At 33.8% G+C, this 10,140-nt stretch overlaps 1 long non-coding RNA gene across 1 annotated transcript; it reads left to right on the plus strand.

Annotated features, from left to right (window-relative positions):
* Positions 1 to 5,004: 5,004 nt before the first annotated feature.
* LOC147392967 (uncharacterized) lies at positions 5,005 to 6,222 on the plus strand. Its single transcript, XR_015182216.1, has 2 exons — positions 5,005 to 5,671; positions 5,966 to 6,222. It is a non-coding gene; the product is annotated as an uncharacterized LOC147392967 (long non-coding RNA).
* The last annotated feature ends 3,918 nt before the right edge of the window (positions 6,223 to 10,140 follow it).

The following is a 10,140-nucleotide window of genomic DNA, read 5'->3' on the forward strand; positions in this document are numbered from 1 at the left end:
TCCCTAGCCTCCCACAAATCCTAATTTTAAAGCCCCAACTCATTACCTAACACCCATACTTCAATTTTAGCCTGAAAAACACCTAGAAGCCCTTCAAAAACACCGGAGAATTCATAAAAAAAATTTCGAAGAATCCAGATATAAGAAATAAATACTTTGCCTGGAAGATCAGAAATCAGATCCGGAGACAGAACGAAGCAAGGAGTACAGTATAAGGAGTGGTTTTATTAGATCTGAGGGAATAGAATCGTTGCGTTGAAGGTAAATTTTTTTTATATCTAGGTTTTTTTGTTAGCAATGTAGTCTTATTTGGGATAAGTAGATACCGGCATTGGCCGAACGGGGTTGGTGCCTAACACCTTCCAACCCCATAATGTGATCCCCGGACTCAAGTTTTCTTTAGTAAATTAGTCGTTTTTATCCGTTTCGAGTCTATATTCGGTTCCTAGACCGTCGTAATAACTAGGTGGCAACTCCCAAACCTCAAGGGTCAAAAGCGGTCTGCGCACCCCGTGGATCGAGGGCGCTTTCAGTTATCAACTGTAGACTTGTTCTCTACAGCTATTGTACAACTGCTATAACAAACTCTGCATATTTTATGTTTTACAGACTAGGCAATTCTATTATGTTCTTGGCTATATATATTTGATCGATTCCTTCAATAATAATATAGAAAAAAAAATATCTGAATTTCCATTCTCTTATTCTATCACTAAGGTCATTTTTTTGCTAGTCCATTATAGAAGATTGAGTTCAAAGGGACATATGATAAATTTGAAAAGTTTAGGGGTAGAGGTAAAATAATCTCAAAAAATTAGATTGGGACTCATGGTCTCAAACACAAGCAAGGTAGTAGAACAGAAATCTTTAGTTGCAAATTATTAATTGATCAAGGTCCATATTGAGTCGGGCATGGTTGATCCACAACCAGTCCAATTCCTATTGAATTAGATCTTTATTAGTAATTGATAATCCTCATCTGGACTTAAAAAGATGACTTTGAAACGGATCCAATTTCAAGTCTGATCCAATCTATTTATGAATTCTATTTTTTTTAAAGCCCATCAGAGAGTTCAATAGAATTCTTAAAGCCTTTTAAAACACTATCTATATAACAATTAACATCTACCTACATACCTTATTAGGTGTTAACGAACCATTAGGGTGGCAACTCATGCGGATTGGGGATTGACCCACACCCAACCTAAACTTGACAAACGTACACCAACCTGTGCCCATGCCCAACCCGACTTCACCTCGAGCATGAAATGCTCAACTCAACCCAACCCAAGTTGGATTGGTCGAGTTAATTCATTCCTCCTTAATACTAGGTAATTTAGTATTTATAAAGGTTTATATAAAGGTAAGTGGCATGTAAAAGAATTTAAATATACAATTATTTGTCAAAAAAAAAAAATTGTGTTTCAAAAGTTTATAAACATAAAATTATAAACAAATTTAAAGAAGAGAGAAGGAGAATAAAAAAGATTAACTAAAATAATCATTTTTATTTATTGTTAGTCGCAATTTCTAAGAAAAGAAAAACATTTAAAGCTGTAATATAATCATTGTATGCCAATATGAAATTACAATTAAACAAATGCATTAATAACAAAATAATTATTTATTTAACATATTAGCTTTGATATATATATAAAGCATACATATTGAAATATGAATTATGATGGAAAAGAAATCAAGATATAAGAAATATTTTAAAATTAGAATCATATTAATTTGTGTTCAGGCAAATTGGGTTGACCGATACCTATGCACAAACGCAACCTGATATGAGTCAAGCATTTCTTTTTGTTGTGCATACCTGAGGTCGAACCCAAGCTAACTATGCCCAAGCTTGAGCCAAGATCGGATTCAACCCAGCGGGTTCGAGTTTGGCCCGCCCAGGTGGCAACCCTAGTACCCACCAAACATAATTTTCTCATATGAACAGTGTAGAGTTAATTGGAAGTGTTAAGGTAAGAAAAATAAGTAAGATAAAACTTAAGATCCTCATTGAAATCTTTCTAGATACAAAGAATAAATGAGAGAGAGAGAGAGAGAGAGAGAAAAGGAGAAGAAGAAGAAGAAAAAGAATGGCTCGATACCTTTAGGTGAGTGAAATAAGCAATTTAGATTAAAGTACATTTAATAAGAGAGAGAGAGAGAGAGAGTGTGTGTGTGTGTGTGTGTGTGTGTGTGTGTGTGTGTATAGATAGTTATTTTAAAGTTAAGGTAGGTATCTCCGGAAAGTGGGTGCAAAGTGCAATTTCGATACGTGCAATAGACCTACCTATGATTTTTGCTAATATGATCTAAGTCGAATTTGGATAAGGATCCAAATTTAGATATAAAATAGGGACAATGACTACAAAGACTTATTTTTTGAAAATATGTACGAAAAAGTCCCTTAAAAAATAATATGAACTTTTTATACTCTGTCAAATATTAGTTTTAAAGGGATTTTTCAAGCAAAAACATCTTAATTGTCCTTTCAATGATTTTAGAGGTTGAAACAAACGTGTTTATTTGAGAATATTTGAGGTACTCTAATGTTTTAAAATTATTGACATGGCCCTTGACTATGGTCATCTCTAGATCAATGGGAAAAAAAGTTGTAAATGAAAAAAAGAAAATTGTTGTTTTCTCTTCCCAAAACTAGTAATCTTTAACTCACATAGATGATGACAACAACTACAATGATGATAATGATAATGATAATGATGATAGAGATGAGTATGGTCATCATCATCAAACTGATTTGGTCTATAAATATCATATTTATTAAAATGTATAAATAATTTTAAAACTCAACTTGAATGTTCATCAAATTGATTCAACTCAAAAATTAGCAAGTCGACTCAAAAATGTATAAATAATATATATATATTTCACATAGATATTAATAACCAAATAAATTGGTAAGATTTTTTATTTGACTAGGTATATTTTTATATCAAACCACCTTGTAAAGTTGTTAAAAGGGTATTTCAGATATTTGCCTGAAAAAATCTTAAAAGATCCTTAATAGACAAATATGTTGTTAAGTAATTCTTAAATGATATATATTCTTTATCAAAAGACTATTCGGTACATATTCTCAATATACAGTCCTTCACACTCATTCTCCCTATAAAATTTAGGTTTAGATATTGGTATATTCATGTATGACCCGAACCCTACCCATTTTAAGCCCTTATGAATCACTTAAGACTCGAATTGTTAATGGATCAGAACATATCCGAAAGTTTTAATCAGTATTAATCCAATAACTATATTCTCCAGATTGAGGATTAATATGGCTATTGGATTTGGATTCTTATAAGAGTTCGTTACGAATTTAGATATAAAAGGAGCATATTTAGATCCGATTCATTGATGTCCTATCAAATATTGGGAGTTGGGACCATCGATGGACAGTTCGACAAGGAAATATATAGGAATTTGTTTGATCTGAACCCATTATGGACCTGATCCGACATGAATTGTTTCATATCTTATTCAAATAACCACTATTTTCAAACTATTCTAGTCCCATCCAATTTGATTTGTTAATATATGATAGGTATAAATAAAATATTAAATATATTTTTAAAATACATCATCAAATCATTGTCCTATCTGTTCTAAAATTTTCAACGGTTATAAATTGAGAATGACGGTATTCAAGTCATTTTTTTATTAGTCCATTCCAGTTGACTGAGTTCAAAGGGGCATCTCATCCTTTTTAGACAGCAGGGGTATCTCAAATAATCACTAAAAAGTGTGGAAAACAAAATCTAGAAAGTTAAATTTGAAGAGAATATTGGATGGATGGAAATCTTTTCTTGCAAATTTGTAACTGAAAGGATAACCATATCATGATGTGAGTTAGGTTACTAATTCCATAAATGATGTGTGAGTCAAATCTCTTACTTTATCTATATACTAATATAATAAAACACAAGGGTGGATCCTATTCCTACTATAATTTTGTGGGGGTATAAACTTCTCATTCCAAGAACAGTGAAGTAAGGTCCACATTATCTCACACTTTATTGGCTTTCCTCCTCGCCACATTGTCTGATAGCATCCAACTTCATATCTTACTTATCAAATAAAAATATATTGTCATACTAACTTGGGCATTGAAGAATCTTTTGTAGGTACCCCATTGGTGGTGTGAGACATTGGAGAAGAATAACAAAACTAATTAATTAGGGTGAATTACAATTTTGTAAGTTGAATTTGACAAATTTATGTGATCCCTCCCCCTTGGTTGTAATGAAAAAACCACTAGTCATGTTTTATTAGGTTCAAGGGTTCTAATCCTCACTACCTTGGTTATAATGGAGAAAACCGCTATCCTACTTTATTGAGTTGTACCATCTGTCCCTTGGTCATAATGGAGAAAAGTAGTTGAATGAGAACGGTGACCATCATGTAATAGGTATGAAAAATATGCATCCGAATCTCAGTAAATAGAGTAAGCTAGATTTAAGTACACAATCTTGATAACAGAAAATTAGCTTTAGTCAAAGTGAAATTGAGAAACATGATTCGTTTAATGAATCTCAAGTTTTGGAAAAATTATTAATTTAATGACAATTTTGTCGGTGCCAACTAGCTTAGTCGGTAGTGTCTTTGAGTGATGATTCTAAAAACTTGAGTTTAAATCTTGTCAACACCTAATTGAACTCATTAAAAATAAGCTTATCAATAAATAAATAATTTTTCTTACTTGTGGACACATGCATCCTCTTTAGATTATGGGTATAATAAAAAAGATAATAAAAATTTGAGGAATATTATTGAAAATGAAGAAGAAGATGAAAGATAATAAAAATGAAGATATATAATTAGAAGAAGGGAGAAGAGGAAAGACAATATATAAATTTCAACTAATACTTTTAAAAGGTGATTAAAGAGAGAAGAAGAAAAATGATTCTTGAAAATGATGAGAAAAGAAAAATAATAAAATTAAGAATTATCCTCAAGAAAGGTTATAAAATTAAATATCAACCACTGATAAAGATCAGAGAGAGCCGTGGTCTCACTAAACTCTAATTCCTCGGGTGTTTAAAATCATGGGTGCGTCCTGTGTGAGAAAGAGAGATCCAACTAAATACGATAACATCTTCAAAGGTGACATAAGACACCATTCGTCCTTATCAGTGCGGACAAGACATGATTAGAGCATCATTTGAGAGCGGTCTTGTTTGGTTTGGAACCTCTGTTACCTGACTGACCCTTCTTCTCCTTACCCACTTATCCTTCTCACCAATTAGACGAGACTTGAGAGAAGAATCACAAGAGAGAGAGAGTTGAAATTATTGAGAAAAGACAATCTACTGGTCTTGGGTCTCTTTCATTAACAAATATGCATGGGCTGAGGCATGCTTCCCTGTAATTATTGACTCTCTCCTCTCTCTCTCCACACCCACCCACCCATCTATTTATTTAGGCTCACTGCTTGCCCTCCAAATCCAAAGACACCTTTGTAATAATGAAACCTTTTTGTATCATTTTCTTTTGTTTCCTTACCACTGTTTTGTATCTCTCATATTCAAGCATCACTCATGCTGGTGCTGTTTTTTCCTTCTCTTGTTCATCATCATCACTCCCAGAGAGGCAAACTAGGAGAGAGTTGAGCTTCTCAACATCCCACTATCAACATGAAAGCCACAAAACCAAGGTGGGTTGGAAGGTTCAATGGAAATTTCAAGCACTCAAATAAGTCTTCCTCTTTCCTCTTTTTTCTTTTTTCTTTTTTTCTTTTTTTCTACATTTTGAGAGAGCTTCTATTGCCACGCCAACTTTTGCTAACGCCACCCACAAGATGTGTGTTAATTCTTCAGTGATTTACATACTAATAGGGGTTGTGTTAGTAAAAGTTCGTGTGGCAATAGAATCTCTCTTCTTCTTTTTCAACTTCATTTACTAGAAATTGTAGTTGAGGATAACAAATCTGATTGTATGATTAATTCAGGTTGTTGACGAAGTCGGAGCAGGTTCTGAGGTAAGATACAACAAGGGTGGTGTGGATGGAGATGGAATAGTTTACTATGTTGATTATCAAGGAGTGTCCACACATCCTACTCCAACTCCCAAACATCCCTAGACCATAGAGAAGCTTACTTCTCATGTTCATGGTGGGAGCTGATGAGATCCCTTTTGAATATACGTTATTTCTAATTGATTTAACAATGTAATTCTTCCTATATATATTTTTATGCAATTTTATCCCACCACAAGTGTCTTCAAATGGACCAATTCGGCATAATCTTAGTTAAAATTACATTAATATTGGCTATATCCATGCAATATAAAAACTACATTGTCAATCAAAAAACTTACAAGAGCATTGTCGATGCCGAGGCCAACCAAACGACACGATCTTTTAACAGACTGTTATATAGCCCTTGCAACCTCGCATTACAACATCAAGTGACATCTATGTTTGGATTGGGAGAAGTGGAGAGGAGAAAATTGATTTTCTCTCCACCATGTTTGGATTGACATGAGAGAACTTGGGACAACTTTGAAATTTTAAAATATCTTAAAAGAGATCTAGGGCAGAGTTGAAATTATAAAATATTTTAAAAGATTTCTCTCCACTTTTGGACAGAAAGAAAACTCACCTTTTTTCTCCTCTTCTCTCCTCACTTAACAGTCCAAACAAGAAAAATGGAAAGAAACTCATTAATTTTCTCTTCTCTTCTATCCATCTCAAACCAAACACAGCAAGTTTCAATGTAAAAATCTTTTAAATCATCTGATATCCAGAAAAAATGTGACAAACTATGCAAACCCTCAAAAGCTTAGGATCGTGGCATCCAACTAGCTGGATCTTGACATGGAAAACATTATGGACATAAAATTCAGTATTCCCAACAAAGAATCAACAGGTATATATAGGGTGATTGTTTCTTGTTTGGGTCCAACGATGAGGGCTACACTAGCGAACCCTTCTCACCTATGGTTAAGCTATATCTCAATGAACATGAAATTATAACTATTTTAAGATGCAGATTTGATATTCTACTCTTCAAGTAAATCAAACATGGCCATGCTTGCCGGGGACACTACTTTATAGTCATTTTTCAATAATTTGAGTAGATTCAATGCATTGCTATAATTAAGACAGATATTTCAATAATGTGCTTTCATGAAGCATGGTTGGTATAACAATAATATGGATATCATCAATGCTATTAAATAATTATACAGACATATCCATGAGATGATCTTTCGAGGGACATCGGATCTGACACTTTGTATCCATTCGACACCAATGCACGTGCCCACACTACATTTGAAACAAAGATGTGTGATTCCACATGCATTGTAGGTTTCATAATTTACAAAAGCCGAAATGTTCTACTCCTATTAGAAGTATTCTGAAACACAGGAAACTTCCTACAAATATTCATAGAATGTTGATTAGAGAGACTAAATCAATGAACATGCATTGGCAACCTGGAATCAAATACGTTAGACAATAATCTTTATAACTTTTTGTAGAACAAAAGACTGAAATTTTGAAAAATGTTATAAAGTAGATTACTTGGTGTAGAGTTAATTCTGAGTTTACCTCTATCAGCTCGGTCTATAGCTGCAATGGTGATTCCTTCCCTCTTCTGCTGCAACGGGGCACAGGTGTGGTACTTGTCAAAAATCCTCCGACGCTCAAGTTAGTCAATGAAGAAGGAAATAATAGCTCGAATGTTTTATGTATTGTTTGTCCAAGTTTCGAGATCCATCAAATAGTATTTAATCCTCAGTAATCAGTCATCCAAATACATTGATTTTTACACCAATTCAACAAATATAAAATTGAGGTGGCAAAAACATGAGCCCAGTTGATCTGACTATGTGCCATTAATCAGGATGGAATCATCCTTATGGTTACCAGCCCTGCTCTTTCCCTTTTTCTTTCTTGTATTACAATAAGGATCCACTGCTTCTTTCCAAGTTAGAGTTTTTTCTTTTTTTCTTTTTTTCTCATCACCATACCTATGGCAAAGACCCAGTATCTGTTAAGAACTTAAACCAATATTCCAAAAAGCCTAGACCTGTTGGAACACATCACATTTAAGTTCTTGACCACTTCAGCAAGTAACAAACCACCACGCTCCATAGTCGATGTCTAGGGTGGCTTTCACTCTAGGAGCGCACTTCTGGGGATTTTTCTCAGGATTTACTTCCTGTAGTCCGTAGTCCTTGGGCGCTTCTTGGGGCTTTTCTCAAGATTTTTTTCTCGTATCTTGTAGCCCTCAGACACTTCTCAGGGCTTTTTGTGTAGCTCATAGCTCTCCTAGAAAGCCTTTCTCGTGACTTGAACTTGAGACGTGGGGTTGGCTCTAATACCAAATTTTAAGAACCTAAACCAATACTCCAAAAAACCAAGACATCAAATTTAAGTTCTTAACCACTTATTAGGAACGTAACAGTGTCAAATAAAAGTAAGCAATTTTAAGGTCGACTTGTTGGAGCCAATTTTTGAATATAATGGTATTAGAAGCCTTGAACAGTATCACTTTAAGGGCAGTAGAAGGTTTTTATATTGGGTGAAACAGCATTGCCATATCACTACAGTTTGCGGACGGTGATTTTGAATATCAGATATTTGAGGTGCATTCGGAGATGTTTTGAGGCTTATAAATCTAAAAGCGAGATGTTCTTTGTAGGGGTTTCAGACAATATAGATTTGTTTAAGTAGTAACTTGGAATGTAAGGTGCGGTGCTTGCTTACTAAATATTTAGGGCTCCCATTTGGAGAAATGAAGAATGAGAACCTCTTGGCCACCTTATGTTACGTTACAATGGGACTTCTCAAGAGATCTCAAGTCTGAACCTATGTTTACCCAGTTTGTTCTCAGGTTCAGTGTTAGCCACTCTAGAGCAAACCCTGTTCGAAGGGTTTGATGGAGAGAATTAATTGGTTAACTTATTAGGTTCTTTAGTTCAATACTTCAATTCGCTTTTGCCTATAAATAATTATAATGGTATGCAAATTGCAAGTATTGACGATAAATGTTAAAATTTCTAAGAACGATAATAAAAATCCATGACAAAATTCAACAAATTGGAATAATTAGATTCATAAAAAAAAAAGTTAGGTTGGCCTCAACCAAATTAAAACAGAAACAATGAAGCCAAACCATTGGTCCATGTGATTTTCTTATTGGACACATTTTACTTGAAAAATACATTTATAATTTTCTCTTTGATGATTGTACAATAAACACTTTTACAAAAATATCACTGAGAATTTTATATATATATATTTAAAAAATGATTAAAATATCCTTAAATTTTGCATTAAATAAATAATAAATATATTTTCTAAAAATCAAAGTAGTGAATGATGTTAACGTCTCATGAAGCAAATATGTTGTTAGTTCATAGAATCCAATAAAAAGAATTCAGCAGAACTCAATGATTGGATTTGCAAACTGCTAGTGCATAATTCTCTGGATTCCACCAGCCCAGACCAAGTTGCAATCATAAATCAGTTTGCTTCAAACTGATTCTCTAGACTTACTTTGCCAGGTTCATCTCCTCTAATAATGGGTCCGATGGTTTTAACCAACTTTTTAAGTTGGTCAATCATTAATCATTCAGTCTGGTCCAGTATTTTATAATTCAAGCACATTATGGGTTATGGTTTCACCGCTACCACACTTGGATCCGGCCGATTCAGAGCACTCACTTCAACACGTAAATGATCCATAAGTTAGATTTGTCTACAAACAACAACACGAATACAAGGACTTTCACAAAGGGTGGTGGGGCAGCAACCATTCACCAAAGTAATTGTCAGCGATGGATGTCAGACAACTAAAACAAAAGTTACAATTATTTGAAATAAAAGAGAGAAAACTATAAGACAATCAGAAGAAAAGAAGGCTGTAGTGGTTTACGAACATCAACGAATGCAACAGTAACAAATACTATCAACCATAGTGCACAAAGAAAGAAAAGTTTAACATCCAAACGAGATTAGAGGTTCACAAAACACCCTTTCGCCACTTCCAAGTACACAACCTCAGGGAAGCTCTTTCCTTCTTCTTTTCCTTTTCAAACATCTAAGTTTCAATTTTAGTGTGGTTTTCCTATAACTAGCTTTGCGCAAGTAAATTTGTTTCTCTTTCATCTCAA

Source organism: Akebia trifoliata, chromosome 10 (genome assembly GCF_017979445.1).
Source record: "Akebia trifoliata isolate Shusen 1 chromosome 10, ASM1797944v1, whole genome shotgun sequence".
Taxonomy (NCBI): Eukaryota; Viridiplantae; Streptophyta; class Magnoliopsida; order Ranunculales; family Lardizabalaceae; genus Akebia; species Akebia trifoliata.